The sequence below is a fragment of the Netta rufina genome (assembly GCF_964035555.1).
Source record: "Netta rufina genome assembly, chromosome: 1".
NCBI lineage: Eukaryota > Metazoa > Chordata > Aves > Anseriformes > Anatidae > Netta > Netta rufina.
The window spans coordinates 77,322,740-77,350,203 of record NC_140123.1 but is presented as its reverse complement, the minus strand read 5'-3'; the positions used below and the strand labels follow the sequence as shown (position 1 = coordinate 77,350,203).

Sequence of the window (27,464 nt, the reverse complement as noted above, 5' to 3'; positions counted from 1 at the left end):
TATGCTACATATGTTGCCACAAACTAGTCATAGCTGGTTTGTCTTAACTAGTCACATCTCAAATGTTGCAATTCCCATTTGATTTCTAATATTTAGCACAGAGAAGAGCAGAGAAGTTCATTTTTAAAATAAAATCAAGCCTATTCATTCTTTATGCTCTCAAATTGAGCAAGAAGGTTTACCTTCTTCTGATTTTCTTTTTACAGGATCTGCTTTAACAACCACACTGATATTTCTTCGTCTAAACTTTTTTCACACCATTAATGTGACTTTTTCGAGGTCTTGCATCCTTTTATTCATTGAATTATGGCAACATGGCATTAAGCCCATCAATAGCAATTACCCCTCTATTACCAGTCTTCCTTGTTTTTTACTATGCAAAATCTTTATCCAAAGAAAGTATACTTATTCTTCAGTGAAAACAGCAACTCTAGCACTTTCTATGGCGTGCTTAATTTTAAATATGTAAAACAAAAAACAAAAACTAATTACTGCAGAAAAAGTCAAGTGACCAAAAATCAGAATGTGTTTGTGGCTTTACTAAGTAGTGATTGCACCTGCAAAATAAATACCTTCAAGAACAATATGAGAAAATAGATAAGTGTGAAGGTAAAACAAATGACTATGGTATTGCACCTGCTAACTATCTACTGAAGTGTTGATGTGAGCTTCCTGTAGACAAGGTTGTCTTCCCGTGTATATACAACAGGGAGAGAAGTTTATGGGGTGCTGCTTCCTATACTAGAGTGCTGTATCAACCACATCCTACTGAGTATCTTCCACTTGTTCACTTTTTTCATTTATTTTTGTTGTTGTTTGTTAGTTTTTTTCTTACCTATTTAATTTGTCTTACTGACTAGGGACCGTTTAAATGTGGCATCAAAGTCATTTTGGGGATTCAGCTTTCTGGATTATCATCTTGAATGATGTAAAGGCAGAGCCAAGTTTCTCAGCAGTGTGTATTGGTTTTGGGTACCTCAATTTTGGGATGACCAACTGAGGCCACTGTTTGTGGTTTGGTTTGGTTTTGAGGGATGGGACCTCATCAGCAACCCAGCTCAAAGAGCTTCACCAAGTGGATGTTTGTAAGACAATTTCGAGGCAGAATATTTATATGAAAATACATATTTCATGTCAGCTGCCACAGAGAGCAAGATTATTTTGCTCATTCGTGGAGTCTTACTGTTAAGATTTGGGAAGAGGACCACCAGAAGCAGCTCACGCTGTGTCTCCAAAGCGGCAAGCTCTTTTGTTGAATGAGGAACTAGAGCAGTCTGATGTTTTGAAGTCACATAAGCATTTCCTTTAGAGACGTAGAAATGCATTAAGTATAGCAAACCGCAATTTTGTCCAGGTCTCTGATACTAAAACACTTACACAGAAGGAAGTTTGACTGTTCTGCTCTTATGTTTGCGAAACTGAAGTAGGATGCATTTAAGTGTTTTTATTATTTATAATGGTATTTTTTTCTGGGTTGTGTAAACTAATAGTAAGGAACTAAATTTACATCCACAGCCATTTTTCCTTGTTACACATTGCTGCATATTAAAGCTATTTGTCAGATGAGTGTTGATTTGAACAGGCTAAGTCTCTTACTCAGAGTAGCCCTGCTTATGCTAAAGCTGTGCCTTAACTTCAGGAAACATGCTATAATTAAATGTCAATAGAAATCATTAACTCAGCAGTAGCTCAAGTGCTGTATTGCAGTGAGACCTTGGTGTCGTGGTTCCGCTCGAGTGGGCAGCCGAGCTCCACCACAGCCGCTCTCTCACTCCCCCTCCTCAAAGAGGAATGGGGAGAAAATATGTGAAAAAGGGCTCAAGGATTGAGATAAGGACGAGAAAATCACGCAATAATTATTGTAACGGGCAAAACAGACTCGGCATAAGGAGATAATAAGATTTATTGCCTACAACTAACAAGCAAGAGAAGTGAGAAAACAAAGGAAAAAGCAAACCAAAGCACCTTCCCCCCCATCCGCCCTCTTCCACCTCCTCCCCCCGAGCGGCGCAGGGGAACGGGGGGATGGGGGTTATGGTCAGTCTACAGCACTTCTTCTCTGCCGCTCCTTCTCAGTCACTCTCGTCCCCTGTGCTGTGGGGTCCCACCCACGGGATGCAGTCCTTGATGAACTGATCCGGTGTGGGCTTCCCACAGGCAGCAGCTCTTCCAGAACTACTCCAGATATGGGTCTGTACCACGGGGTCAATCCCTCAAGAGAAAACTGCTCCAACCTGGCTCCCCTACGGGCAGCAGCTCCTGCCGGGTCACCTGCTCCTGCGTGGGCTCCTCTCCACGGACTACAGGTCCGGCCCGGAACCTGCTCCGGCAGGGGTCTTCCACAGGCGGCAGCCTCCATCGGTGCAGGGCCACCTGCTCCACCGTGGTCTCCTCCATGGGCTGCAGCGTGGAACCCTGCTCCACCGTGGTACTCCATGGGCTGCAGGGGGACATCCTGCTTCACCATGGTCCTCACCACAGGCCGCAGGGGACTTCTGCTCCGGCGCCTGGAGCACCTCTCCCTCTCCCTCTACACTGACCTTGGCACGTGCAAGGCTGTTCTCTCACTCCCTTGGCTCTCCCGGCTGCTGTCTGGCGCAGCGTTTTTTTCCCTGTCTTAAATATGCTCTCACAGAGGCGCAAACAACATCACTTATTGGCTTAGATCTGGAAAACAATGGGGCCCTTTCCAAACATGGGGCAGCTTCTAGATCTTTCTCACAGAAACCACCCCTATAGCCCCCTGCTACCAAAACCTTGCCACATAAACCCACTACACTTGGTTTCTTCTATGCTGAGATTTGAGCTAGTTCAAGCAATGCTAAACTTATCCTGAATTTACAGGAATGTGACAGATCATAATCTAATTGTTGTGCATTGGAATACTACCTTGAAAAATAAGAATATTGTTCACTTGTTTATAATTATGCTGTTTTTATAGCTAATAGAATATGCTTCATGTGTAGTTCTGAGTGTAGTCCTGTGAGAGCTAGAAGGTTAATATCAGGTGAAGTTAAAAACATCAGCAAAAACAGCAGAGAGGCGAAAGTATGTGTCCAGTTTATGAAGAATGTACAACATTATTGCATGCATAGTACAAATGGGAAAAATCCCTGTTTTGTAGATTCAATAGGGTGTGTATATTCCCCAAATTACTTTTTTTTTCTCTTAGTAAGAAAACAAATCCTCTCATTCTCAAGCTACATTTCAAGAGACAATAGTAAAATCATTTTATTTTTCCCTTTTTCTTTAATCCTCTTATCCTCAACATTTAACTGTAGGAATAATCTTGAATCTAAACAGTACCCTTTAAAGTTTTGTACTTGGATTTAGTATTATTGAATTACAAAAAATAATGCATGGTATTCCCAGTCAGTAACAAACAGAAGCTGCCGTATTTCAAGCTGCAGTGTAACTTGTTTGCTGAAGATTCTGTTACGCATCTGCTTGGTTAGTCAATAAGGATATTTATTCTAATGCATAAAACAGGTGGTAAGTGAAGTAAGCATCTTATATAGAAAATCTTTGCATTGTTATTTATTTCAGAATAACAGGAGCTGCATGTTACTCACTGTTTGTTCTTCTGAAAGATTCAGAACCACTAAGAGTTCAATACTAGAAACAATAAATTCATATTCATCAGCTCCATTGTGCAAAATTGTACAGATATGGCAGTTAAAATAATATGATAGTGCTGAGCAATTTGCTTCTAATTTGCTTAACTGAGAATGGGATTCAGTCTTCATGTTCTGAGTGCCTTTCAATCTGGTGTATATATGATTAATGTTGGTGAGTCACTTTTGATGGGAATTTTCTCTTTCCTAACACGACGAGATAGGGAGATTTTTCTGCCCCTCCCACCACCAGTTTAAAAGCACTGTGAAAGACAGAAGGAGGTAATTCTTCAGTTTTTCAAGGTTGAACCCTGTTAGAGGAAGTGAGGAGATAACCAATTCATTGGCAATTGCTGCGTGAGTACCTGCAAACCAACTAGGACAGCTGAGACTGGGATAGAAGTGTAAGTAATTTATTATTCACTTGGGAAACCAACCATTCTCACTGCTTATTTAAAATCTGAATTTAGTGGGGAAGACTAGTTCAGAAGAGGAAGAAGATTCGGGAAGGAAATAATCTTGAGTGTGCAGGAAGGCAAGTGATTCCTGTATGGATATGTTGTTAGAATTAGTGGAGTTCTGGAGACCTGTTTATCCTTGTAAGAAGCTAGATGGGGGGAGTGTTATGCTTTATGTACATAGGTTAGCTCAAAAACTTGCTATAACTGAGTCTGAAGTAATGCACCCATGTCTATGTAACTTTGCCAGTAATTTAGAAAATGTTTTTCCTAATGCAGAATGAAACATACATATACACAGAATATAACAGGTAGTTTGATTATAATCAGAGATTATAAGATTTATCTTCCTTAAAATCCATCCAATGGAGCAGAATGGCTTAGAAAATATTTCTTTGGTGTTATGAAAGTATCATCTAAAACTGACCAAAAGTATTCAGGAAGTCCAAAGGGCTTCAGTTCACGTGTATCTGGAGGCCAGGTATTCTGGGCACATAAACGTGTGGTAAATTCTCAGTGGTGTTTTACAGTGTTTAAACAGGCTGCTGAGCTAGTAACCACTGATTTGACAAGGCTATAAGCACCTTGCTGGCTTCTGTTTTAGAAAGCCGTGCTATACCTCTGTGTGGAGCTTTAGACTCACCTAAAATCTAAAAAGTCTGCCCCACATCACTTCTGACACTGAGTGTGGACCTCCTGAGTTAATAACTGGGTGCTTTGCATTTTTGAGTTTCTGGGTTCATATCACCTGCAGCTTGAAGAATAGGATAGGGCAAGAGAAGTTGAGGCTATCCTCTGGTAACGTAGGCAACAGTATCAGATGACTTTTTTTCATTACTGTGGTGATATTCACTATGAATAACATTTCAGGCTATTCAGTGACATCTAGTTGTGTATCTTCTGTCTAATACCTTTTTGACTGGATGGTATTTCAAAACTGACTCAGCAGAAAGCATACGAGTGAACATTGGGTATCATGACAGTACTGGTAATGGTGCTTCTGCTTTGGCTTTATGTTACTGTTAGAGATGTATGAGTGATTCATTGTATTATGGAGAAAAAGGACATTCAATTTGTATTACTGCCAGGTTGGGGAAAAAAAAAAAAAAAGAAAAAAAGGTGTTATCTAAAGTACAGAGTGCCAGCACTTGAAAAGGTGACTTCCATGGAAAGAATAAAAATTTGGGGATGGTTCTGTAATTTATTAATAAGAGATTTACTTCATCCCTCCTGCCTCTGCTCTTCACAGCTCTTTAGAGCTCTGTTTGTTTTTCAGAAGTACAACAGCATGTTCACTGTGGCTGAAAAAGTATGTTTCCTGCCTGGGTTAGAGCAGAAAAAGAATGAAAGCCTTGGTACTGTACAGCTACTGTGCTGATTTGAACACCAAGGGAGAAAAATATTTAGGTCAAAAGATTTTATAACCTACTTGTTAGTTGTAATGTTTGTTTTCAATAGTCTCTGTCGTCATTTTTTTTTTATTTTCTGAAGACATTTATAGCTTCACAGGTTACTTAGCCTTGTTGGTTTTCAGAATACATTTCTTACTGGAAGTCCCATACTGCAGGGAGAAGATGTCCAGGTCAGATTCCTGGCTACCACTGAATGCACACTAAATACTAAGCACACATGCTGGTCAGTGCTTGCATTTATCCATTGAGCAAGCAGAAACTGCCAGCAACCCTGCAAAGAATTGCAAAACGTTCTGTAAGGCTGCCATTGCCAAATTCATACAGTACAAACAGCATGGCTCTTTGAATAGCTTTTTGAAAGGCAAGACCAGAGAAAAGGTTAGGAGTGGGTAAAGAAAAACAGAGCTGTGTATGTGTGGGCAAGGAACAGAGAGGGTTTTTCTCCAGTGCTCTGGTTTGCCTCTTCCCCTCTTCTGCATTGTCCTTTCCCCATTTCCCATGGCTGTCCCTGTTGCACAGGGTTCAAAGTGCCCCTTCTGCTGCTTGCTTTGGCATGCTGCAGATCAGTGCATGGATCAGGAGGGATCAGCTGGCAATGCCACCAGGGACTGGCCATTGGTGGACTAGATTTGCACCACGGGCTACCTACGGTATTTGAATCTATAAATCTCATTGTGTGGGCTGCTGAGGCCATCCAGCTGCTCCCTAATGGCTTCTTAAGCTCGAGACCCTCACTGTGCCTGCTTGCATTTGTTCTAGCAGGCATGTGGAAAAATACACTGCTTTTTCATGACGTACTCTGAGTGTAACACCTACAAATGACAGTGACAGCTACTTTCTGAATACCCTGAGTGGAACATAATGTTTTTGTTATTCTTCTGAAAAGTAATCGGAAAAATGACTTAGTACATTGCCTCCTCCGAATTCCCATTTTTCTGTAGAGTAGTTTGAGGCTGTGCATGGATGCCTTTGTTTTTATAGTTTACCTTTTCAAATCGTTATATCATCTGAAAACACAAAAGAAATTTCTCTGCTTTTTTTTTTTTTATATTGTTCTAACAACTAGATGATGAGAGAAATTACCAAAAGGAGGCTGAATAGCAGATCCTGTTAGACCCAACTCTGTTTTCATGAGGGCTGTTATTTCCCATGTGATGCTGAATAGGCATGAAGAGCTTTTTTAGCATTCACCATCTTTGTCGAGTTCCAATTTGTTGAATGGGCAACTCTCCTACTGGTATTTCAAAATACTTTGTGAATTTGTGCCTGACGGAGTGATGTGGCTCTAGTATAGATCCCAGTGGGAAGAGATGAGGAAAGGAATCTATAAATTACCACTAAGTTGTAGTCACTTCTGTCAGATTTCTTAAAGCCAGACATTACTTTATGTGATCTTGTGAAGATACAAGTGGCTTCAGCTGATGGCGTGTAGGAGGCTTACTGAGGGGCTCAGAAATACCCAGGGAACTGAAGAAAGGCAGCCACAGCTGTGGTAAACAATGGCTGCTTTAAGATGCTTGCATGAAACTAACTACAGATCAAGGCAACCAGATAGGTGAAACAGAGTTTTTCAGCCTGGAGAAGAGAAGGCTCCAGGGAGACCTTTCAGTACCTAAAGGGGCCTACAGGAAAGCTGAGGAGGGACTCTGTCAGGGAGTGTAGGACAAGGGGGAATGGCTTTAAACTAGAAGAGGGTTGGTTTAGATCAGATATTAGGAAGAAATCCTTTACTCAGAGGGTGGTGAGGCACCAGCACCAGTTGCCCAGAGAAGCTGTGGATACCCTATCCCTGGAGGTGTTCAAGGCCAGGTTGGATGGGAATTGGACAACCTGGTCTGATAGGAGGTGTCCCTGCCTAGGGCAAAGGGGTTGAAAGTCAATGGACTTTAAGGCCCCTTCCAACCCAAACCATTCTATGACTTTATGAGAAAATAGTGACATTTTGGGTTTTGGTATGTCTATGCTGTCCGTAGAGTTCCACTTACGAATCTTTGAAAATAGATTATGCTTTATAGTAAATGGTCAGTGTACAACAATTAAAGATAACTAAGTGATGCCATCTGCTGTCTCATAATCTTATTTAATACTACTTTTCATGACAGAATTGTTACCGCAAGAAGAAATGGAAACAGCCTAGGCTGATTAAAATGCCAGAACTGTGACAGTATCTGATCTGTATCAAAGTTATACAGTATAAACATTGGTTGTGATTAAATACAGTGGGCTATAGCATGTTATAAGGAAACACAGTGCTAGGGTCAATCCAAAATAACTCCTCAGTGACCCTATTATCTAAAGTTTTTTGTTAGGCTTCCTTTTTTGTTTGTTTGTTTGTTTGTTCTATTATTTTTTTTTTTTGTCTTTTTGGAATCTTGAGAGGAAGATTAAGAATCCTGTGGAACAGACGGTGGGTTGGAAGAACACGGCACACCATCCCATTAAAGTGTGTGTTTAGCCAAAATTTATTCGTTACGTAGTGAAATTCTTCACATTACAACTGTATTTAGTACAACTTGTTATCCACAATGACTTTACTTTTAGGTGCTTTATGGAAAGAGTTAACCTGACCATGGACCTCAAAGAAGCTGAGAACCACATTTGTGTAAGACGTATTATTCAAAGAGAGTTCACCCGTCATCTCAAAAAGGTAGAACAGATCATAACATTTAACTGTTGAATTTATACAGTGAAGTAAATTGTAAATTAAGTTGACTAAAAACTAAAACGCTCAGCTTTGAAGCAGTAGTTTATTTAGAGAATGTCAAATGCTTTCTTGTGTATATATGGATTATTAGGTTGGTTGGGTTTTTAATAGCAAGAGTTTTAGATTTATTTTCTTCAGATGCAGCTACACCAAATTGCAGTTCACAGGTTGCTCCTTGATGAAACAGTGAAATGCTGTAGATGATCTGAAGGTCCTGCAGTCAGCAGTGCTTAGTAGGTACAAATTGGTGCAGAATTGAAGAGGCAGATTTTGTGTTTCATGTTTAACTCTTTCTCTCTCTGTTCTTCGTTTCTGTTTATAATGGTCTGCAATGAACTGAATTACTGTGATCTGTATTTCTGGTTGTATGTTTAGAGAGAGACCATCGGTGTTTTCTTATGCTTTTATATGGTTTAATTTTCATGGTGAAACTCATCTGGTCTGTAAATACCTATTTGCTGATGTAGTACATTAGAAGTCTCCCATTTGAACATTACCATAACAGAAGCCTTGTAGCCTCTTCCTCCCTCAGTACTTGGGAGACTATCCTCAAGGTGCACAAATGGCCAAACAAGCACAGAGTGAATTCCATAACTAACGATTCCTAAGGAAAGTCTTACCCAACCTCCTTGCAAATCAACAGCTCTGCAGATGAGTGTAGCACAGTCCACGCTGACAAGAGAGGGGAAGCTGTGGACATGTTGACATCCTCATAGCTTGCCATACCTCTTTGTTTTAAATTTCTGTAAGGTTTCTTCCTCTGCAGACAGATTTTCTAATCTGGGGCATGAGACATATTGAGGAATACTGAGATAGATTAAAAGTATATTTATACATAAATTTAGTGGTTCTTTTGATCTTTGTTTTCTAAACATTCACATATTTACAAACTTGCTCTGCACAGCTCTAAACTTTATTTAAAGTTTTCTGCCTTACTTTAAAAGCCAAAATGAAATGCAAAATTCACATTTCCATATAATAATGGGTTGTTCTGGAAAACACAGGAGCTTGAAAAAAGTCTGAGTTTACTTGAAAATGGTGAAGTGTCCATCAACCAGAAGATGTGAGAGTATAAAATGGGGGTACATTTACTTATATGCAAATCTGCTGTTATTAATTTAGCCCTGAGTAGGTAGGAACTGTTACAGAACAAGTTAGGCCTTGAGGTTATCTCCAAACAAGTGGGGGGGGGAGGGGGAAATAGGGGTAATATAATCTGTGAGTTTGTATTATATTTCCAGGACAAATGCTACTCTGTTGTAATTAGAGCATCGATAAAAACGTGAGGAATTCTTGTGCCTTTGGCCAGAGAAAACCTTACCTGAAAGCAGCAGTGGATTTAAAGCTCTTGTTGGAGGATGTAGAAGGAGATTTTATTCCTCGTGAAAACTCAAGTTGCTCTTGAGATGGTGTTTTAAAGAAGTTGCAAAAATGTTCCAGTGTTCAAATTAGCACGTCCTTCTCAGAGAATGGTGACTGGCTGTTAGCAAAATTTTTCTGGAAATATCTAGGCTTTTAGAGAACATGTCTTCTTACACTTCAGGCTGGCTGTGTATGAAATTGAATAATTTTGTGTCTGCAGGGTAACGCCTTATGAGGTTGGGCAGACTCTTAGTGATTTTGTAAGGTGATGGAGAAAGTGGAGTGTGGATTGAAGATGTGACTGATAGGAAGAAATGACCAAGAGGTGGTGAAGATAGAACGAAAGAATAAAAGGAAAACCAGGCTGTCAAAATTGGCTTCTTTTCAGTCTGTCTAGCATGATTTTTTTTTATGCTACGTTAATCTTGCCGATACCTGAGTGCTTCATAAATTCAAAGTGTAACCACAAAGGATTTCTCTTGCTCTCCCCAGTGCATTTTTTACCTCTATGACTCTTGTTCTTTTCCAACCGAGTGCGATTTCTAGGGAAGCCAAATCATGCATTTTGAAAGTGAGCAGTGCTTCAGGGAACTCTCAGATCATCTGACGAAAACAACACAAAGACATAAGTGAATTAGTGAGAGACCTAGTAATGCAAGGAACAACGCGTATGATGAGTATTCATCTTCATCACAGCTATTACTGTTAGAGGAACAGAAGTGGCTCTGTGCCTCATTTGCTTTTTTGTTTAAATGCTAAAAGGATGGTTGCTGAAGTGCCAAAGGCTTCTGATTCTGTGTTTAAACTCAAAATCATTAGAAGTTCCTCTTAGATTTTGAAGTGCTGTTCTGTACCCCGCATCGTGCAAGGATCCTTGTTGGCATTGCTACATCTCGTGTCTGTCTGAATTTACAGTGCCGACTCCTACATTTTAACATTGCAATATAACTAACACCTACCAGGAAGACAATTGAATTGTACATACAAATATGCAAATAATATTGCAAGTAATGCTTTTTTTTTAATCATTAAGTGTTAATGCTCCTAGTGGAATTTTGATCTCTGAAACAAAAAAGATCATCTCTTATGGCCCTGTGTGCTAGGTGCCAAAATTCATTTTATCTGGTAATTAGCAACACAAGGGCAGTAGTAGTATTGGGGGTGCTTAAAATACATACTTGGATAAAAATGAAACTGGTCAAGACCACAGGGAAGGTCGCTGGGTCAAAAAAAGTTTTTCTCTTTTCATAGTCATAAGCTATGTCCTTGGTTAGTATGATACAAGGATGTTTGATTCTACACACAGTATTTCTCTGCAACCTGAGATGTGGATGCTAAATTCAAGGAACCTTTTTAAGGGAAGTTCAGTGCTTGTGGGATGGGTTGCAAATCTGGGGTAGGAATTGATTGTCTAGATTTTCTAGGGTCTTTTCAGCATTGCCCTGTTTTACTACCTCAGCTTATTTTTGGGGTTCTATGAGTCACTTCTCAAAAATTTTTGTATTGGATTTTCTTATATGACTTAAGTAAATATGGTGGTGTCATAGATCAGATCAAAATTAGGATTCAATCTATACCTGAGATGATTCACAATTTAAAAACTCAAGTTCTGTATGTAGCTTGTTGTCAATTTAGAAAATAATGCTGAGTTACTTCCACTCACTAGGCCAGGCACATAGAAGTATTAGGCCAACATGAGCCTACTTGTGCTTATTTATTTATTTATTTATTTATTTATTTATTTATTTTTAAGTGTAGGTCTTGCATTAAGATAACTTCTGCTTGTTGGAGCAGAACTCAGGCAGCTGATTTTTTTTTTTTTTTTAAATAAAGGTGGATATTCTTCTGAAGAACAAGAACACTTTTTCCAGTTCAAAACTTTTTGCTTTTCCTTTTGCTTCTTTCTGGAATTTCATCACATACGATAAAAGCACTAGCTTCTTTGAATTAAGCAAATATATTTATAGCTGTAGGAACTCTACTTTCTCATTCTCTTAAAGTGGGTGTAGCAAAAAGAGGAAGATTTGCCAAGTGCACTGTTCTTTTTTCCTGTCCTTCCAGAAGTGTGCAAACTATATCAACAGTTTAGCGTGGGTACTTCCATGGGAGGAAAAATCAGTTGGCCGCAGCATTTTCTTAATGTTCAATGCCTTATAGAAACCATTAACAGTAGCTCTTTGGGGAGTATTAATTACAAGAAATTGGCTATTGATAAAACTTCACAGAATACCCCTTGATTCATGTGCATTTTAAGGTATTTATTAATGTCTTTGTCACTGCTGTTATTGCTACATTTCCAAGCATGTAGTTGTAGTTCATATAGTCAGATCTTGATGCCATCCCACTCTTATTTCCTATTTGTAATGTCTTTCAGTTTACAGACTTGAATGCATGCTATTGGAAATCCAGGCTGGAGATTGATGCTGGCTGTGGTGATGCACACTGGGGAAGAATTTAGAGCTGATTTATACTATAAACTTAAAACCAAAAAAAAAAAAAAAAAAAAAAAGCTGAAAAATTGCTTTGTTAAATTTAGACTCATTTCTCTATGGCTAGTTACAGTGGTGTTTTCAAGCATAATCTATTTTTTGTTTCCTTACAATGTCTTTTGTTCATTATTTTTCAACTTGTCAAATTTACAACACGCTGGAAGACTGACAGAGAGGCAAATAAAAAGCATGCTGGCTATGACAGGAGAAGCAACAGATAGATCCAGCGTGACAGTGGTTCAGCAGTTTTGCCTTGCGTATCTGCCTTCATATCTACAGTAACATAACTTAAAACTTTGAGAGGAGAAGATAGTAAGAGCAGAAGAGAGTTAGTTTTTACAGACCTTAAGACTTTTGGTAGTGTTGAGCACGTGGTAATTTATAATTTAACACTATAAATTGGAAGTGGCTCTCACTATGATATGGTCTGATGGCAACAGCACCATGGTATAGTGTGTGTACAGACTGTCTGCATGTTCTGCTTGAAGCACCACAGTGTCTGTAAAGTCCCAGGCTATTGCCTGATAAATCTTCCCAGAGCGTCGCAGTTACGTCAGATTTGTGAAGGCTCGCTGATGGAATGGAGTTCAGGATTGTTGCTGACCCAAGGGTCTTACAGGAAGTTTTGAGTCCCCAAATGTGGCAATAGAACCTGCAAGACTCTTTAAACTTGGCCGCAGAGAAAAAGTGACCACATCCATTAAAACACGAGATAATGTATCTCCCACACACTGAAAAAACAAAAAAGCAAAACCAGACTATGTAAAAGCATTATCTAGCTAGGATGTCTAAAAACGGCGCTGTATGTGTTTCTATTTTAAGATTATTTAACATAAATTGATGTTATCTAACCCCACGTGTCTCCGCTGAGGGAATGTTGTTCTGAGCGCACAGAACATGCATGCTGATTTGAAAGGATAAACACTTCTTTGCCTTTTTCTCTGAAAAGTGAATGCAAGGAAGAGAGAACATGATTTCCCTTGTTGCCTTTTACCTCTTTCCTGGATCAAGCATGTGTCATAAGGAAACAAGCAAAAATGTTTTTTTATAAGAACAAACTGGGTTGTGGGGAAGAGGGTGATCTAAAGCCCTGAAGACATCTCAGCTTCTGAAACCTTTTGCCACTTTGCATCACAAATTCTTAGTGCTCAGGATTTGGGCTCTGTGAAATCCACCTGGAAACCTGATAATGTTCTTTCTCAGTTAAGCCTTGTACTGTGATGGCCGCCTTTGGGGGCTGCCTGGGAATGAGTCTCCTTGCTGGAGTCCAGGAGGCTGAGGCTGGATGAAGAATACAGTCAACCCTGGTTTTGGTAAATGCCATGATTCCTACTTTTCAAGTTACCCTGGCACCTGGTTAGGGCAGAGAGGCTACTCTGGGACAAATAGACAATTCTTCTAAGAAGAATCTTCTTCTGGTTACTGGTCATCAGTTAACATTTGTAAGTTTGTTCACATGCTGAGCCTACAGAAATGTTTTATTAAGCACATTTAGGGAGCTGTTGTAAGAGCACATCTCCTTGAGCTCTTTGTGTTTCTAAAACTGACTGGCATGTAGTTTAATCAGTCCAGAAAGCTCACTACTGTAGTAAATTTTCACCTGATGTATTGTATCAAGGTAAAGTCCCTCCTTCTCCCCTTCCTTCTCCCCCAACTGCCCTTCCCCCAATTTAGCTTTAAAAAAGCTTATACATGGACACGGCGACACAATACAAATGTACATTTGGGTCACTAAAAGTTCACATTTTCCAATAACAGTAGTAAGCTGGTTGATTATTTCTCATTCAGTTACAGCTTTCCAGGAAGTGCTGTCTTCCTGACCTCCTAGGTGAGGCCCTTCGTGGTCTATAACAGACGTGTGGTGGGGCAGGCAGCTGGGTGCCCGCCAGCTCCAAGACCTCACCAGAAGGATGAGCTGCTTCCCCTCTTGGTTACACACCCTCCTGGCTGGTCCTTCTTCCTCCTGTTGTCTCTGCAATCTTGTTACGGCTTCTCTTCCTTCCAAAGATGTATTTCCCTTTTGGTGACTTTGTTTCCCTTTTCTGGGTGAGAAGAAAGAAGGGAAAAAAGAAAAAAAGGAAAAAAAAAAAAAAAAAAAAGTGTGCGTGTAGGTTTAGGAGTGTTCCTGATTTATGTGTGTGTGTATGTGTTCATCCCTTCAGCATTGTGAAAGGTGAGTTATGAAATGCAATAGCTATTTAGACAATCTGGTACAGTAAAAGAGATAACCCTTCTCACAAATTTTACCCTTTGATAACCAGAGAGCATCAAAGCTTTTTATTAAATGGGCCTGCTTATCTAAGCTAAGTGAGGTTGGAAGTCACTGAAGATTGTCACTTTCTGGGTACTGACTTTGTGCTAGCATGAAAAAACAAACTAAAATGACAGTAATCATCCAATTTTGAGTGGGATTGGAAAGCAATGGTAGGTGATATTGGCTGGGCATATGAGTAAAACACTTTTCTTTTTTTCCCTGCAAGCTTTGCTTGTCATGCTGACCGCTCCAGCCTCACTCTTTTCCCGTACCTTCCCATCTGCTCAGCTGTCTCCAGCTGTTGTTTCCTTTCTTGTACTTAAGTGTGCTCATACTCTATGGGGTGTTTACAGACAGGCCAGACTCCGTTGCAGGCGCTCTGCTGGTATCTATGCCTGAGAGAATTGGTCATGTTTAGACAGGAAATTTAGCTCAACTATATTGCTAGGCTAATGTGACACTGAACCTGCCTGCTTCATGCCTTGTGGGATTAGTGTGCTGTGCATGGGAACTTGTGTGTCTCCATCCAGATGTGAAAAATGCTTTAAAATCTTATTCCTTACAGCAGAAACTGTTTTTATTGTTATTACTATTATTGCTAAGTGTTTGTACGACCCACTTGTAATGACCCTTATCCATGACAGTAATGCAAATGGTGACTATAACTTTAATAACAATTGAAACATGAAAGAGCAGTAGATGCCAAGAACAGCTAAGACTCCGGAGGGAAACAGGGAATGACAAGAAAAATATTATTCCTTTAAACATTCACAGATGTATTTTGTACAACATGATATATATAAATGCATATAGGTACATATGTGTATACATACACAACCATAGTTTCACAAAGAAACAAGTTTTTGTAATGATCATATTAACTGTGAGTTAATCCAATGTCAATTTGGGGAGACTTGATTACAGACAAGCAACTAAAATAATAACAGCTTTGCTTAAGTTTTTAAAATAATATTATTTCTGGAAAAATGCTTGTTGCTCATTTCTCACAAGCAGCTGTTTTTCTGGTGCTCTGGTGCTTATCTGCATGTGTGTGTGTTGGCGAGATAGAGCAATATACATGTATCTGACTAGTAAGATTTCATTGAATGTTATTTACAATATGTTCCTTCTGACGTTTATTTTTAAGAAAAGGCAGGGTTTATTATGTATCAGCATTTCACAGTGAATTTAAGACTGCTTTTATTATTAAGGGCATTTAATGAAGTCATGTCCTCTCTGAACTCCGCAAGATTCCTTCCCAGCATCAAGCTTAGTGTGTGTTGTGTTTGTGAGTGCATAAATGAGTAGGAGTCCACAGTGACATCATAGCCTGATACTAATTAGTGTTACCTTTGTCTTTTCAGATGCTTTTAGGGGGTTTTCTGCTGTATGAACAGTAGGTTTCCATGACAGTTACAAAATGCAGGCAGTTCTTTATGGGTAAATACCTAGAGATGGGGGGGAGGGTGGGGGGAGGGAGCACCACCATTTTGCTCATGGGATGGGAATATGTTTAGCTGTAGGACAGGACAGATGCTGAGACAACCTTGTATTTTGTGTCCCAGTGCTCAGGTGTGCTCTCATACACTGACTCGGCCAGATGTGCACTTCTGACTTGATGGGGACAGCTGGCATTTTGCAGCATAGCAGGTGGACTTCATCTGCATCATTGGGAAGGGACTATGAAGCCTTCAGTAAATAGAGTGGCAGAAAAAAAAAAGGCAAATAATCTAGACAAATAGTTAGGCAGGCCAGATTCAAGCTGTTGTAGCTTGAGCCTCTCTGTTCATAAATGTGGTGTTGCAAACATGGGCAGATCCATAAATAGATGTCATGGTATAACTGAAGCTGTAGTCAGCCCTCTTTCTCCCCACAGTACAAAACTAAATTTAACTGGGGAAATTCTCTGTTGATTAAGACTGGTATTTTGGGAACTGATGCTATACTTGCATTATGGCCATAGCTCCGAGTTGGATTCCTTGCTCCAAAGAGAAGGAAATGACTTATATCACTGTTACTGTTCTGGAGTTTTTAAAAAAATATCCAAGATCTTGGAATCTCATGCAAGTTTCTTTCATCATGTTGGATAAAAATGGGATTATAAAGATAAATAGGAAATAAAGGTTATTTTAATACCGGGAGTTACAGTACACAGTATTGATACACATTCCTAGTTCTTAACAGCATTTGATATCTGCAGCGGAATGTCTGTCAATTTTCATATACATTCTACTCTGCTTGCAACAATAGAAATGCTTTCTTTGGATTAAAGTTATCTTTGTTACTTTAACTATTATCAGTCTAGTGAAGTTTTTTTTTGTTCATATGTTGTTAATGAACTACCTCTGAAGGAGATGAAGTAGGAGCTGTTTGTGCAATTGCAATGCATCACCTTTAAGAAGCAGCAGTTCTTCATAAAAATTGAGAGAATACAAATCCGAAGAACAAAATAAAGAAAAAAATATTTCTTTCTCAAGAAGTTGACTTTCCTTGCTGTTTTGGTAGGATCATAGGTGGTCACGTACTAAGCTTTCTTACTTCCTTGCTTTACCTGAAGCTGTTTACTCCTCTACTCTTCTTTAGGACTGAACAATGTTGCAAAATGTTGTCGGTTAGAAATTAAAAAAAGAAAAAAAAAAGCCTAAGGGCTTGTGTGATACCACATGCATGACTCATTATGCTTTTTCTGGGGACAAGGAACTTCTATATCCTGGTACTAATTCAGAAGTAGCCACCCTACAAGTGTTAGACTGTTGTTTTTTCTCCTCCTATCAGGCCATATGCACTCATGCTTCCTGTCTAAGGAAACGGGTATAAACTTTCTCTCCCCCTTAATCCCTGAATTCTTTTTGTTTTTGTTTTCTTTTGGTTTAGGTGTTTTTGTTTGTTTGTCTGTGTTTTTGTTGTAGTTGTTGCTGTTGTTTTTTTCACATGGAAAAGGAGCTGAGTTCCTAGTAATCAGTTGCAGGAGAAGCATATATGGGGAAAAGGAAGATTATCTGGTTTGTAGTTAAAGCAGAACTCAGAATAAAATGTTGTCAGATACCTGTGTGTTCAAAAAAACAGGTTAACTTTATGATTTATGGGCAAACAGGTAATGTCTCACAAATTAAAAATCCAAAGTTATAAAAAACATTAAAGAAGTATTTTAGTAGCTCTCTCTGTAACTAGGTTAGTTCCTCTTCCATGTTTTGTAATTTCTGTCTTTAAAATGTCACCTTATATATGTGTGTGGTAAAACTTTGCTTTAACACATGTCCCTTTGCAAAAAATTTTATTAAAATACTGTAATATTTGATGAAACAGAACTACTTGTTTCAAAATAGTGATATTGTATGACAAAACACAAAAATTCTGACTGAATAAGTGATACAAAGGTGAGATGACCTTACAAGAGGAAATATTAATGGCGCAGCAAAAACTACACAACTATACAACTCAATTCAGTGCAATACAAGTGAGTTGGGGAGGGAGGGACTCTTTGTCAGGGAGTGTAGTGATAGTAGAAGGCGTAATGGTTTTGAACTAAAATAAGGTAGATTTAGACTGGATATTAGGATGAAGTTCTTCACTGTAAGGGTGGTGAGGCACTGGCACAGGTTGCCCAGAGAAGCTGTGGATGTCCCATCCCTGGAGGTGTTGAAGGCCAGGCTGGATGGGGCTTTGGGCAGCCTGGTTTAGTGGAAGGTGTCCCTGTCCATGGCAGGGGGTTGGAACAGGGTGATCTTTTAAGGCCCCTTCCAACCCAAAATGTTCCATGATTTTATGACAAAATCCTCCTGGAGCTGCAGGAGAACTGAATCTTGAGCATATGTGCAAGCAGCCCCTGAGCAGCACTCTGCTGACAGTTTTTTCTCCCAAACACGTGCAAGCTGAGTCAAAGACAAGTCAAGGTGGAAATTGAATATGAAAGCAGAAGGGATCCAGGTGGTACCAGCCCATATATCATCCTGGCGTAGAAGGTGCACATTGCGAATCCTGCTGGAGCAGCTTAATAGCTGCCTACAGTTCTGTGTGACCTACGCCTCATGGCTGCCATAGAGAAACACCATAGCGCACAGTGTGGTGCTGCCATTTCTCCTTTAATGTAGATGAATGAGGTGACTCGAATCAGTTGAAGGACACAGCATGGATGTTAAATAATGGATAGCTCAACTATGATTTGCCACCTGTAAAGCAGTGATGAATTTCGTGGGTCAATACTTTCTTAATGCAGTCTGCCAACATTGTGAAAACATGCCTACATATGGTGTCACAGGTGTTTTTCATGTTTAGGATGGAGATCCTCAGCGAGATACTCAGCTGATCTCAACTGGCAAATTGATGCAATAGAATTGCTTAGCTTTGCTTTGCTGTTAAGCATGGTGCATGTTAAGAAGGTTGTGATCTGCTACATCTTTTCTGGCTGCAAGTCCCACAGTGCGAGTTTGGGAGCCTTTGGGCAACTTTTAGCAGCTCTTACCTATAACTCTGGAGGTTGTTTTTTTTTAGTCCTAAGTCTGACAGTCAGTATTTTAATGTGGCTATGGACTACTGTGTATTTCTTCATTCTGTGCAGATCTGTAGATGCTATGTGGTAGTAAAAAGCAAATTGTATCCCACACTTCCTTTGGGAGCATTCATTAGCATAGCAGCCTGATTCCTTTTCATGTAAGTACATGGATCTGGGTCGATTATGGGGTACCATAGAAATAAGGGATGTGATGAAAGAGAGCCAGTACCTGTAGAAACATGAATGGAAGACCAGACACAGGGAAACAAATCAGATTTGAGAAGTCTGCTCAGCCACAAGATGCAGAAGAGAGAGACCAGAAGAAGAAATAGGATACGGGAATAGGCCAACAATCTGCAAAAGCCAGCAAAAAAAGTGGCAGCTGGTTTGCAATTTCTGACAGAAAGATCAGCCACCAAATACCTGCTTTTGGATATTGCTCTTGAGGGCAGAACTGGGAATGAATTATGACCTCCCTCAGGGCTCTTAACCTAACTGTAGCAAATAATCATTTTTAACTTGTGGAACAGGTGAATTTGAACACTTGCAGTTCAAACTGGTGGTGGTGTGCCCCTGGTCCAAAGAGTCAAGTGACCTTGTTTGTGCTGTGTAGCTGGACCACTAAGCAGCTGTTTCCACTGTAAACACTTGAATAAAACTGGTTTGAGGGTATGCTTGTGCATATCACTCCATTATTAACTTTGTATGAACACACACGCTAAACCTCCTCCATGGGTGCCTAAATGCTTTCTGCTAGTGGAGGCAGAACAAACACATTGTACATGTATTTTCTCTGTTCGTTTTTGCACTGCCAGAGGGACAGGGTGGTTGGCAGAAAGGCGTGAAGGTGGTACCCCCAGCACAGAGTGAATGAACTGCAGGGAGAAGTGGCTGGGTAGCTGGGACCCTTCCAGCAGAACCAGCAGCAACTTTGTGAGCAACCATTAACCCCCCAACCTACAACATACTTCATGGTAAAATTAAGATGATAAAACTACTGTGATAGGAAGAGACAAGCACATCTAAGTCTGATTCTTTTAAAGGAGTTGAGTTTGTACATATTCTTGAATACAATCTGTGCAGTATTATGTTGCTCTCTTTCCTAGACGGCAATTAAAAATAATCATCCCATTAGTTAAGGAAACAGATTTGTTTGATTTGTGTTTCTGGTTTTAGAAGTATTAGCCAGCAAAATGGTTTTAAGAGTCAATTTCTGGTTAGAAACAGAATGGAGCTGCCAGGGATAGATGGAGGGTAGGAAAGACCTCTCTTTTACTGTGCAAACATCCCACATTGACTAGTGGCCTTGAGCATGTAAGAGCTGCCAAGGGTCTTTGATTATCATTAATACTGGCAAGCTGCATGAAGGGAGGAATATATTTTCACTTTCTCATGACATATTCTTCAATAGTGTGTGCCTTGTTCTGTTTATGACAGAGTTTTCTCAAGGGCTCTTTTTGTGCCAGTGATTTCCCATCTTTTGTTGGTTTGTAGCCTACTCAAATGCGTCCAGTGGAGAAGAATCTCAGCCTGCTGACAGGCTTGTTCTTCCTCACTGCAGTCCTGGGATCCCCCAGGGGTAGCTGAGCAGTAGTGGTTGTGGAGAGCAGTTGTTACTTTTGGTGTTGCAGGAAAAAAAAAAAAAAAGTTTTTAAAAAAGACATGTAAGTGAATGAAGGTGTCAGAAAAGATTGTGTTGAGTTCAACTCATAAACCTGCAGACATCCAGCTTGGGTTTACCAGGGTGCAGTGGGAGCAGGGTGCCAAACACAGGGAGGTTCACAGCTCAAAGTACAGCTATACGCAATGCTGCATGGGTTTACCAGATGGGGTAAACACAGCAGTGTAGAGTCATGTTGGGATTTCAGGTAATTCTCTCCACCTGAAGCTTACATTGGCATGATAGCCCCATGAAAGATGTGTCAGTTTGTCAGAGAGCAGCTTTCTTTTTAAGCAATGTGGAAGCACCAGACATGGTGTCCTTCAAGCAGGCAAGAGCTGTGTTACACATGTGTTTTAGAGCAGTTCTGTGTCTTGGAGGAAGAGGAGCATGGTTTGACAGTTGCTAGAGCAACTAATGCTTTTTTAATGGACAGCAAGGATAAGCGATGGTATAAAGACCACGTAACTGGTGCACCTTCTCCTGTCTCCTGCCAATTTTCCAGTATATTAAAACAGTAATAATTTATGCGTTCAGCTGAAAAATGGCTCTTCGTTTGCCTAGCTCAGCCACATTTGTGAGACTGTGTGATCTTTATGGAGACAGCAAAGAAGAAACTATTTACACACCAGACGGCAAGGATTCAAGCCTCTCTGACAAGTATACTTTGCAACGGAAAAACGCATTCCTTGCTCTGCCTCCAGAAATGCTCTTGGGTGTGGAAGTTGCTGGGCCAAGCCTCATTTATCTCTTAGGTTGATGTCTTCTGTTTGTCTCCTTTCCCTTCTCCCACTAGTATTTTATTTATTTATTTATTTATTTTTTTTTACAAATTTACCAAACTGTTTTTGCTTACTGTGGAATTACTGTTTATGTTGTAAGGCAGGTGTATGGTGATGAAGCCTAGTGCAGGACAGGCGTTCTGCTTGCCCATGGCAGTGCTGCAGAGCCAGCTGCCTGGAAGTCGGCATGGAGATGTCCTCACATAACTGGTCTCAAGAAAGATAACTCAACTCTCATAGTATCTGAGACCCAGCCGGCTGCTGACTTCAGTGAGGAACGATACCAGAGCAGAAAGGACATATCACATCCCACTGTATACAGACTTGCTTTAAGGTATAGGGAGGTAGATTAACTGGAGTTTTCAGCCACCTTAAGGCTACATATACCTTAAGGCTACGTATATGAATTTAGTGGTGGTTTCTGTAGGGTTTCTGTTATTAGTGAAATCTGTAGGCATTTTACAGCTGAATTCCAGGAGAAGACGGTTTGGCTAATACTGGGTACTTTTTGAAATCTCCCTGAATTTTTAGAATGCAAAGGTTTGAGTCTATGGGACTTTGCCTTCTTTGGAGTTCTCTGTAAAATCAGCATTAATTGCTTCAAGGTTGAGCTAAGGTTACTGATTTTGATTAAAGATTAAGTATTAAACCATTAAGCATGTTTATAAAATGAAACATAAACAATTGCAGAAATCTTAAATACAAGGTTACACAATTTTCACACCACTCTTAAAGCTCTGTTTTCACAAATCAAACATTCTTACCTAGCTCTTTAAAAGTAAGTTTTATGTTGCAGCTCCTGGTTTTGTAGGTTTGAATCTTGCCTTTCATTTTGCAGTTCAAAAAAAAAAAAAAAAAAAAATTACCTTAGACACAATGCATGACAATTTTAAACTGTGCACTTACTAAAAATTATGACTGAAATAAGATCAGGTTTTCCAGTGAATGACACTGAGGTATTTAACTGGAATAAGTTCACTGCTCTTGAGTAGAGAAGCAGAGCATGAAGCGTACACTTTTTTTTCCTTTTTGCACAGATGAGAAAGTAATAAATGTTTGCAACAATTTTCTGCTGTTTAAAACTCAGTAGATGACTACTTCCTACCTTCTTGCCATTTAGCAAGCCATTTTCTGGGCTCATGTGATTTCTGAAGAGGAAGAAGTGAAAACCTTTCTCAGATACCCTAAGCAGAGAGAATGGAAATATTTGTAGGAAAGGGAATATTGGCAGAAAGCCCTCTCTTTAGATTCTTGTGTGTTAGTGACCAGTATTTATTCCAAAAGAAATTTACAACATTTGGCATGTGCAACATGAACCTCTTCTTCCCCCATAGCTTCATGCCCATTTTTCCTTTCTTTCTACAGCCCTCTCCTCCTGCATCCTTTCCCAGTTGCTAACTTATCTCATCTTTCTTTCTATAACTCAAACACATGCCCAGTGACACAACCCCACCTCCAAATATCTTATGCTTGCTCCTCCAGGCTGTCTGTGTGTCACCCTCCTGAAAGATGCTCCTTTACATCTCACCTCTTTTCCTCAGTAATACAGACCTGCTGTCGTCTCTGTTACGTTACAAAATAAAAATAATTAAAAAAATGATGCACTCTTGATTCTGTGTGTTACTGCAACTGCTGCCCACCTCCCTTTTTATTTTCATGTTGAATTTATTGATTCAGCTACCCAGTGTTATTTTTCTTCAGTTCTGTCTGGACTTCTTCCAGGCTGGCTGTCATCCCTGCCACTGCATCTTAAATGCTCTAAACCAGCGTCCCATGACTGCCAAATAGCATTGCGGTATTAGAGGGACACCAGGAGAACTTCTTGTTCTTGATCAGTGTGCATTGTTTCTGTTCTTTAAATCACATAAAATGGAAATATTTCAGTGCCACTGAATTCTTTGTTTGTAGATGAAAGGAAGATACTTGATTTCCTAGGAAACAGATATGGGTACTTGTGACACGAAGAACTCTCTATATGTCAATAAACGTGGCATATAAAATATATTGCAATTGTTGAGATAATGCAATGGTCAGGGAGTAATTACATACCCAGTATGCAAACCTCAGATGCCTTTGAAGGTATGGTATCTCTTATAGTTACCTATGTTTCGTGTAAGCCTCCTGCTTACTACTGCAGATTGTGCTCTGCCGTGGGAAAGCAAGCAGGGATATAGGTGATTTTTTTTTTTTCAAAACTGGATGCACTGTTGCTCTTTGATACTATTCTTGGGCTTCTGATTCTTGGGCATTCACTTTTGATACGTTAACACTGAAGGAGGCTGTAGCCATGCAGTACACATTTGTAAATGACCTGAACAGCTGAACTTTTTGAGATTTACTGAGTTATTGGAATATTATAGTGTCTTGCCTAGCCAGCAACTTTTGACTTTTCTTTAGGTAGATATGACGAAGTTTCTCACCTGAAGAAATATTGGTATCATTTGAAAGCAAGAGGGAGATGCTTGTAGCTCATCATACTCATCAGTCATCACTGGCATCAGTAAGAAATGTAGGAAGGTTGACACAAAACTGTATGTGAGGATATGCAGGTTGATCTTATCCAGCTTAACTTAGTGATCTAAGCTAAAGCTAATTAAAAGTATTTTGGCCATGGATATTACATATGCATTTTGTCTTAGGAAACATGAAGGAAAAGTATTATTCTCCTTTTTTTTTTTTTTTTCCTGATCAAATAAGACAGGAAGTTATTTGCAGTTGTCTTGGACATGAATTCATACTAAATGGCTAGAAATTGAAAATACTTCATAGTAGCTAAGTAACCCTAAACCAAAGATTTTTCTGTTTTCATGCTAATACAATTACAGTCCAAAGGAGTTGAAATGTAGCCCAGTTTGTGAATAGTATTTTGTCAAAATCAGCACTCCTGTCTTCAATATTTTTAAAGATAGAAAACTGTCCTTTTGGAAATATAACGGCAGGTGATGGGCCCTATTTTCTGGAGATCTGGCTCTTCAATGAAAACTGGTGTAACAATAGAAGGTTTCATATGCAAAATTCTCCGTACACAGGGTGGTTATATTAAAAAAAAAAAAAAAAAAAAAGAAAAGAGAGAGAGAAGAGAGAAGAAAAGAAAGAAAAGGAGAAAGAAGAAAAAGAAAAAGCCCTTATTTATCTGGGTCTTTTACCTAGGGAGTGAGCTTATCTCGAGGCAAGGCTGCAGCAAGGAGGACATGCCTTCCTTGAGGGCATTCCCTGCAGCTTCCCTGCTGCTTGGGGCTGCTGCCGGAGATGTCTGGGCAGTGCCTGGTACATGGGAATTTCGTGTGGGATGCAGGAGCACAGAGCTGTATCACCTCTGTATCGCCTCTGGAGGAAGCTCTTATGTAGCGTGTGAAGCCTGGCAAGTCAATGAGCAAGCTGTAGTCTGACGTAAGGGTGCAGTCACGGAGTGAGCTGCAGATAAGGGGTGACTGAGATACGTTGACTTTTGTTATCAAGTAATTGATGCTCTGTGAGAAGGAGTTGTTTCTGAATTTGTTGAATCAGCTGTGGTCATGGCCTGAGAGTGAATCGTTGGAAAGCTCCAGCCCTGTTTGGACCAGCTGAAGTAATGCTTGTTATCCAGGACCTAGTCCAGTATAGGGAGAGCTGTGGAGTGTTATCTCTGTTGCCTAATGTCTGCCTGCGATAACTATTGGTGATGTGAGACATCCAAAAAAAGAAGTCGTGGTAGTCTTCTAAGAAAGGCACTCAGCTCTTTAAAGTAACAAGCTCTCTTTGATATGTGATACCCCTGAGCGTGAAATGTAAGTCCAACCTTGCAATTCAAAGGTCTGCCAAATTTCTTAACCCAAATACATTTGGAGAGCATTCAGTGAGGCCCAGCCTTCTTTTCACAGGCTTTATATGATCTATATTGCCAGGAATACTGAGAGTCCCATGTGATATCCCAAGGGGGTGTATTTAATGTAACGACAGTACTTGCATAGGGGCTATTACTTCTTTACAGTAGTGCCTGTTTACATTTACAGGTCTGACACGTCTTTCATCCTGATTTGTGTTTGTTCTGCTTCTCACGTGTCACAGATAAGCAGTGGGTTTCCTCGCTCATTGCTGCAGCAGGGGCCGGACAGCGGCTGTCTGGTGTGTGCACATGAAGGCATCGAAGAAACCTTCTGCACTTATCAGAAAATGTGCAGCCAAGTTAGTGCCCTGTTTACCCACCCCTATGTTTGTGCGTATGTAAAATCTCTGTTGGAAAAATCGTGTGTTTACCCTCATTCCCTGGAAATTAATCTACTAACAAAACCAGATAGACCACAGTAGGAAGGAGAGGAGCGTCAACAACTGTGCTTTTAGAGCTCATAGATAAAACAAACCCACCTTCTGCCACCTCCTAATGCAAGTTAGAGAAAAGTAACAGCATTTTTTTTCACCCAGTCCTGTAAGTGTTTGCCAAGGAGCATCTATATTAGCAAAACCAAATTGTGATGCTTTTTCATGATATTCATTTTTCAAAAAATAATTATTATTACTGTATCACTACTGTGGACTTGTGATTGATGCAGGTGATAATTTCCTCCAAGGTAAAAATCAGACAGTAAGAAAGCACAGGAGCTCTTAACTTCTGGGGGTTTCTGGACTGCCAGAGCGTTATTGTTTGCTGCCTGTCTGCAGAATGACAGGAGGCTAAAGAAAAGCTTTTGCCTCTTGCAGTGAGGTTTGTCCTCGCAGAGGTGTGGGCCAAAGCTGAATCGAGGCTGCCCTGTTTCTGAAGCTGAGCAGTTGGGTTGTTGAAAGCACAAATTCCCTCAACAAAAAGCTGTCATCCTTGTCTGGGGGAAGGGGTCTGGGAGATACAAAGTTTTCTGTGCCTGGGATGTACAACACAGAGCACCTCCACATGGAAATAAAAGCAGTTTTGTAACGTTGTACCAAAATGCCTGCATCTGTGTATTTGTTGTATTTTCGAACGATAATAGTATGTGCTTCGTGGTGATGCCAAACCCAGCTAATTTCTTTGGCTTATTTTTAAGCCAAATTAAATTGTACCATTTGTTGATGGTTAAACTCTGCTAATATGTATATATGAGATCAATTTATTGCAGAATCTGGAGTGTTTTTCTGGTTGTTAAGTTTCCAGCAGCTTTCACCTACTAAGATTTTACAGCTAGATAAGAACCATGTGCCAGTCACTTTGCCATTACATTTCAGCTGTCTGTTGAGACCAGATCTCAGAAACAGCCAGCCAAGCTGCAGCTGGAAATGAGATGAATGTGGAAATCCATGCTGTGGAAAGTCAAACTGAAAAACAGAAGTTCGAAACACGGAATCATTGAAGCTGGAAAGTACCTCCAAGATTATCAAGTCTAACTACCAACCTAACCTACCAAGTCTCATTGCTGCACCATGTCCCTCAGTGCCATGTCCATGCATCTCCTAAATACCTCTAGGAATGGGGACTCCACCACTGCCCTGTACAGCCCATTCCAGCACTCGACCAGTGTGGTCAGGTGTGGAGGCAGGCTGAGCTGTGATTATGAAGAAAATCTTGATTTTGTATGGACGTTGGCAATCTAGAGGCACATCAACAAGGTCCTAGAACACAAGAGTATGAGAATGTTGCTTCAGGGACCCCATGGCAAGTCTTTGTGCCCCATGGTCTTACTGGCTTAAGAATTCAGTCACTTGTGGATTGTCCACCTCATGCTGTAGCTGTGCTCACAGGGATGTACTAACAGAAGTTGTTTACCCATAGAGATGCAGTGCTATAATGCCTGTATCTGTTATCTTTTAGTATTAGCTAGGTTATCAGATTTGAAAACTGATTGACAGGTTGACTGTAGTGGTAGCAGGGGTAATAGGTTTTCCTGAATGATACCCTGAACATGCAGAATCGTGGATGGCTTCGTAGGGCATACTCAGGTGTGTTGGTCTTGACTGTTCCTTTGGGTGCTTTCAACAGACTCTAGTACAAAACAAATATTAAGTCCCATCATCACGGAGTTGCCCTACACCTGTTTTGTGTCCCAGAGTTTACTTTTTGAGTTCAGTATGCAAGAGATTTCCCTTGAAATGTCAGTCACCTCAGGTTTTGTCCTGCGTAAGTTGTGAAGTGTTCTCCTTTTTTTGCCTGGACTGAGAAGCACAGAGGTTCTGGGCCCCTTCCAAACTTTTTGAAGTGGCTTTTTCCACTGTCAGGCAGGGTCTGGCTCAGAGTCAACTGCAGTTTCCTGGTTCTCACCCTTCCCTTTCAGGCAGACAGATGACCTGCCT

At 40.2% G+C, this 27,464-nt stretch overlaps 1 protein-coding gene across 1 annotated transcript in view; it reads left to right on the top strand.

Annotated features, from left to right (window-relative positions):
- ARHGAP6 (Rho GTPase activating protein 6) overlaps positions 1-27,464 on the top strand; it is a gene marked incomplete at its 5' end in the record, with an annotated part of 309,381 nt that overhangs the window by 189,541 nt on the left and 92,376 nt on the right. The window lies entirely within an intron of this gene.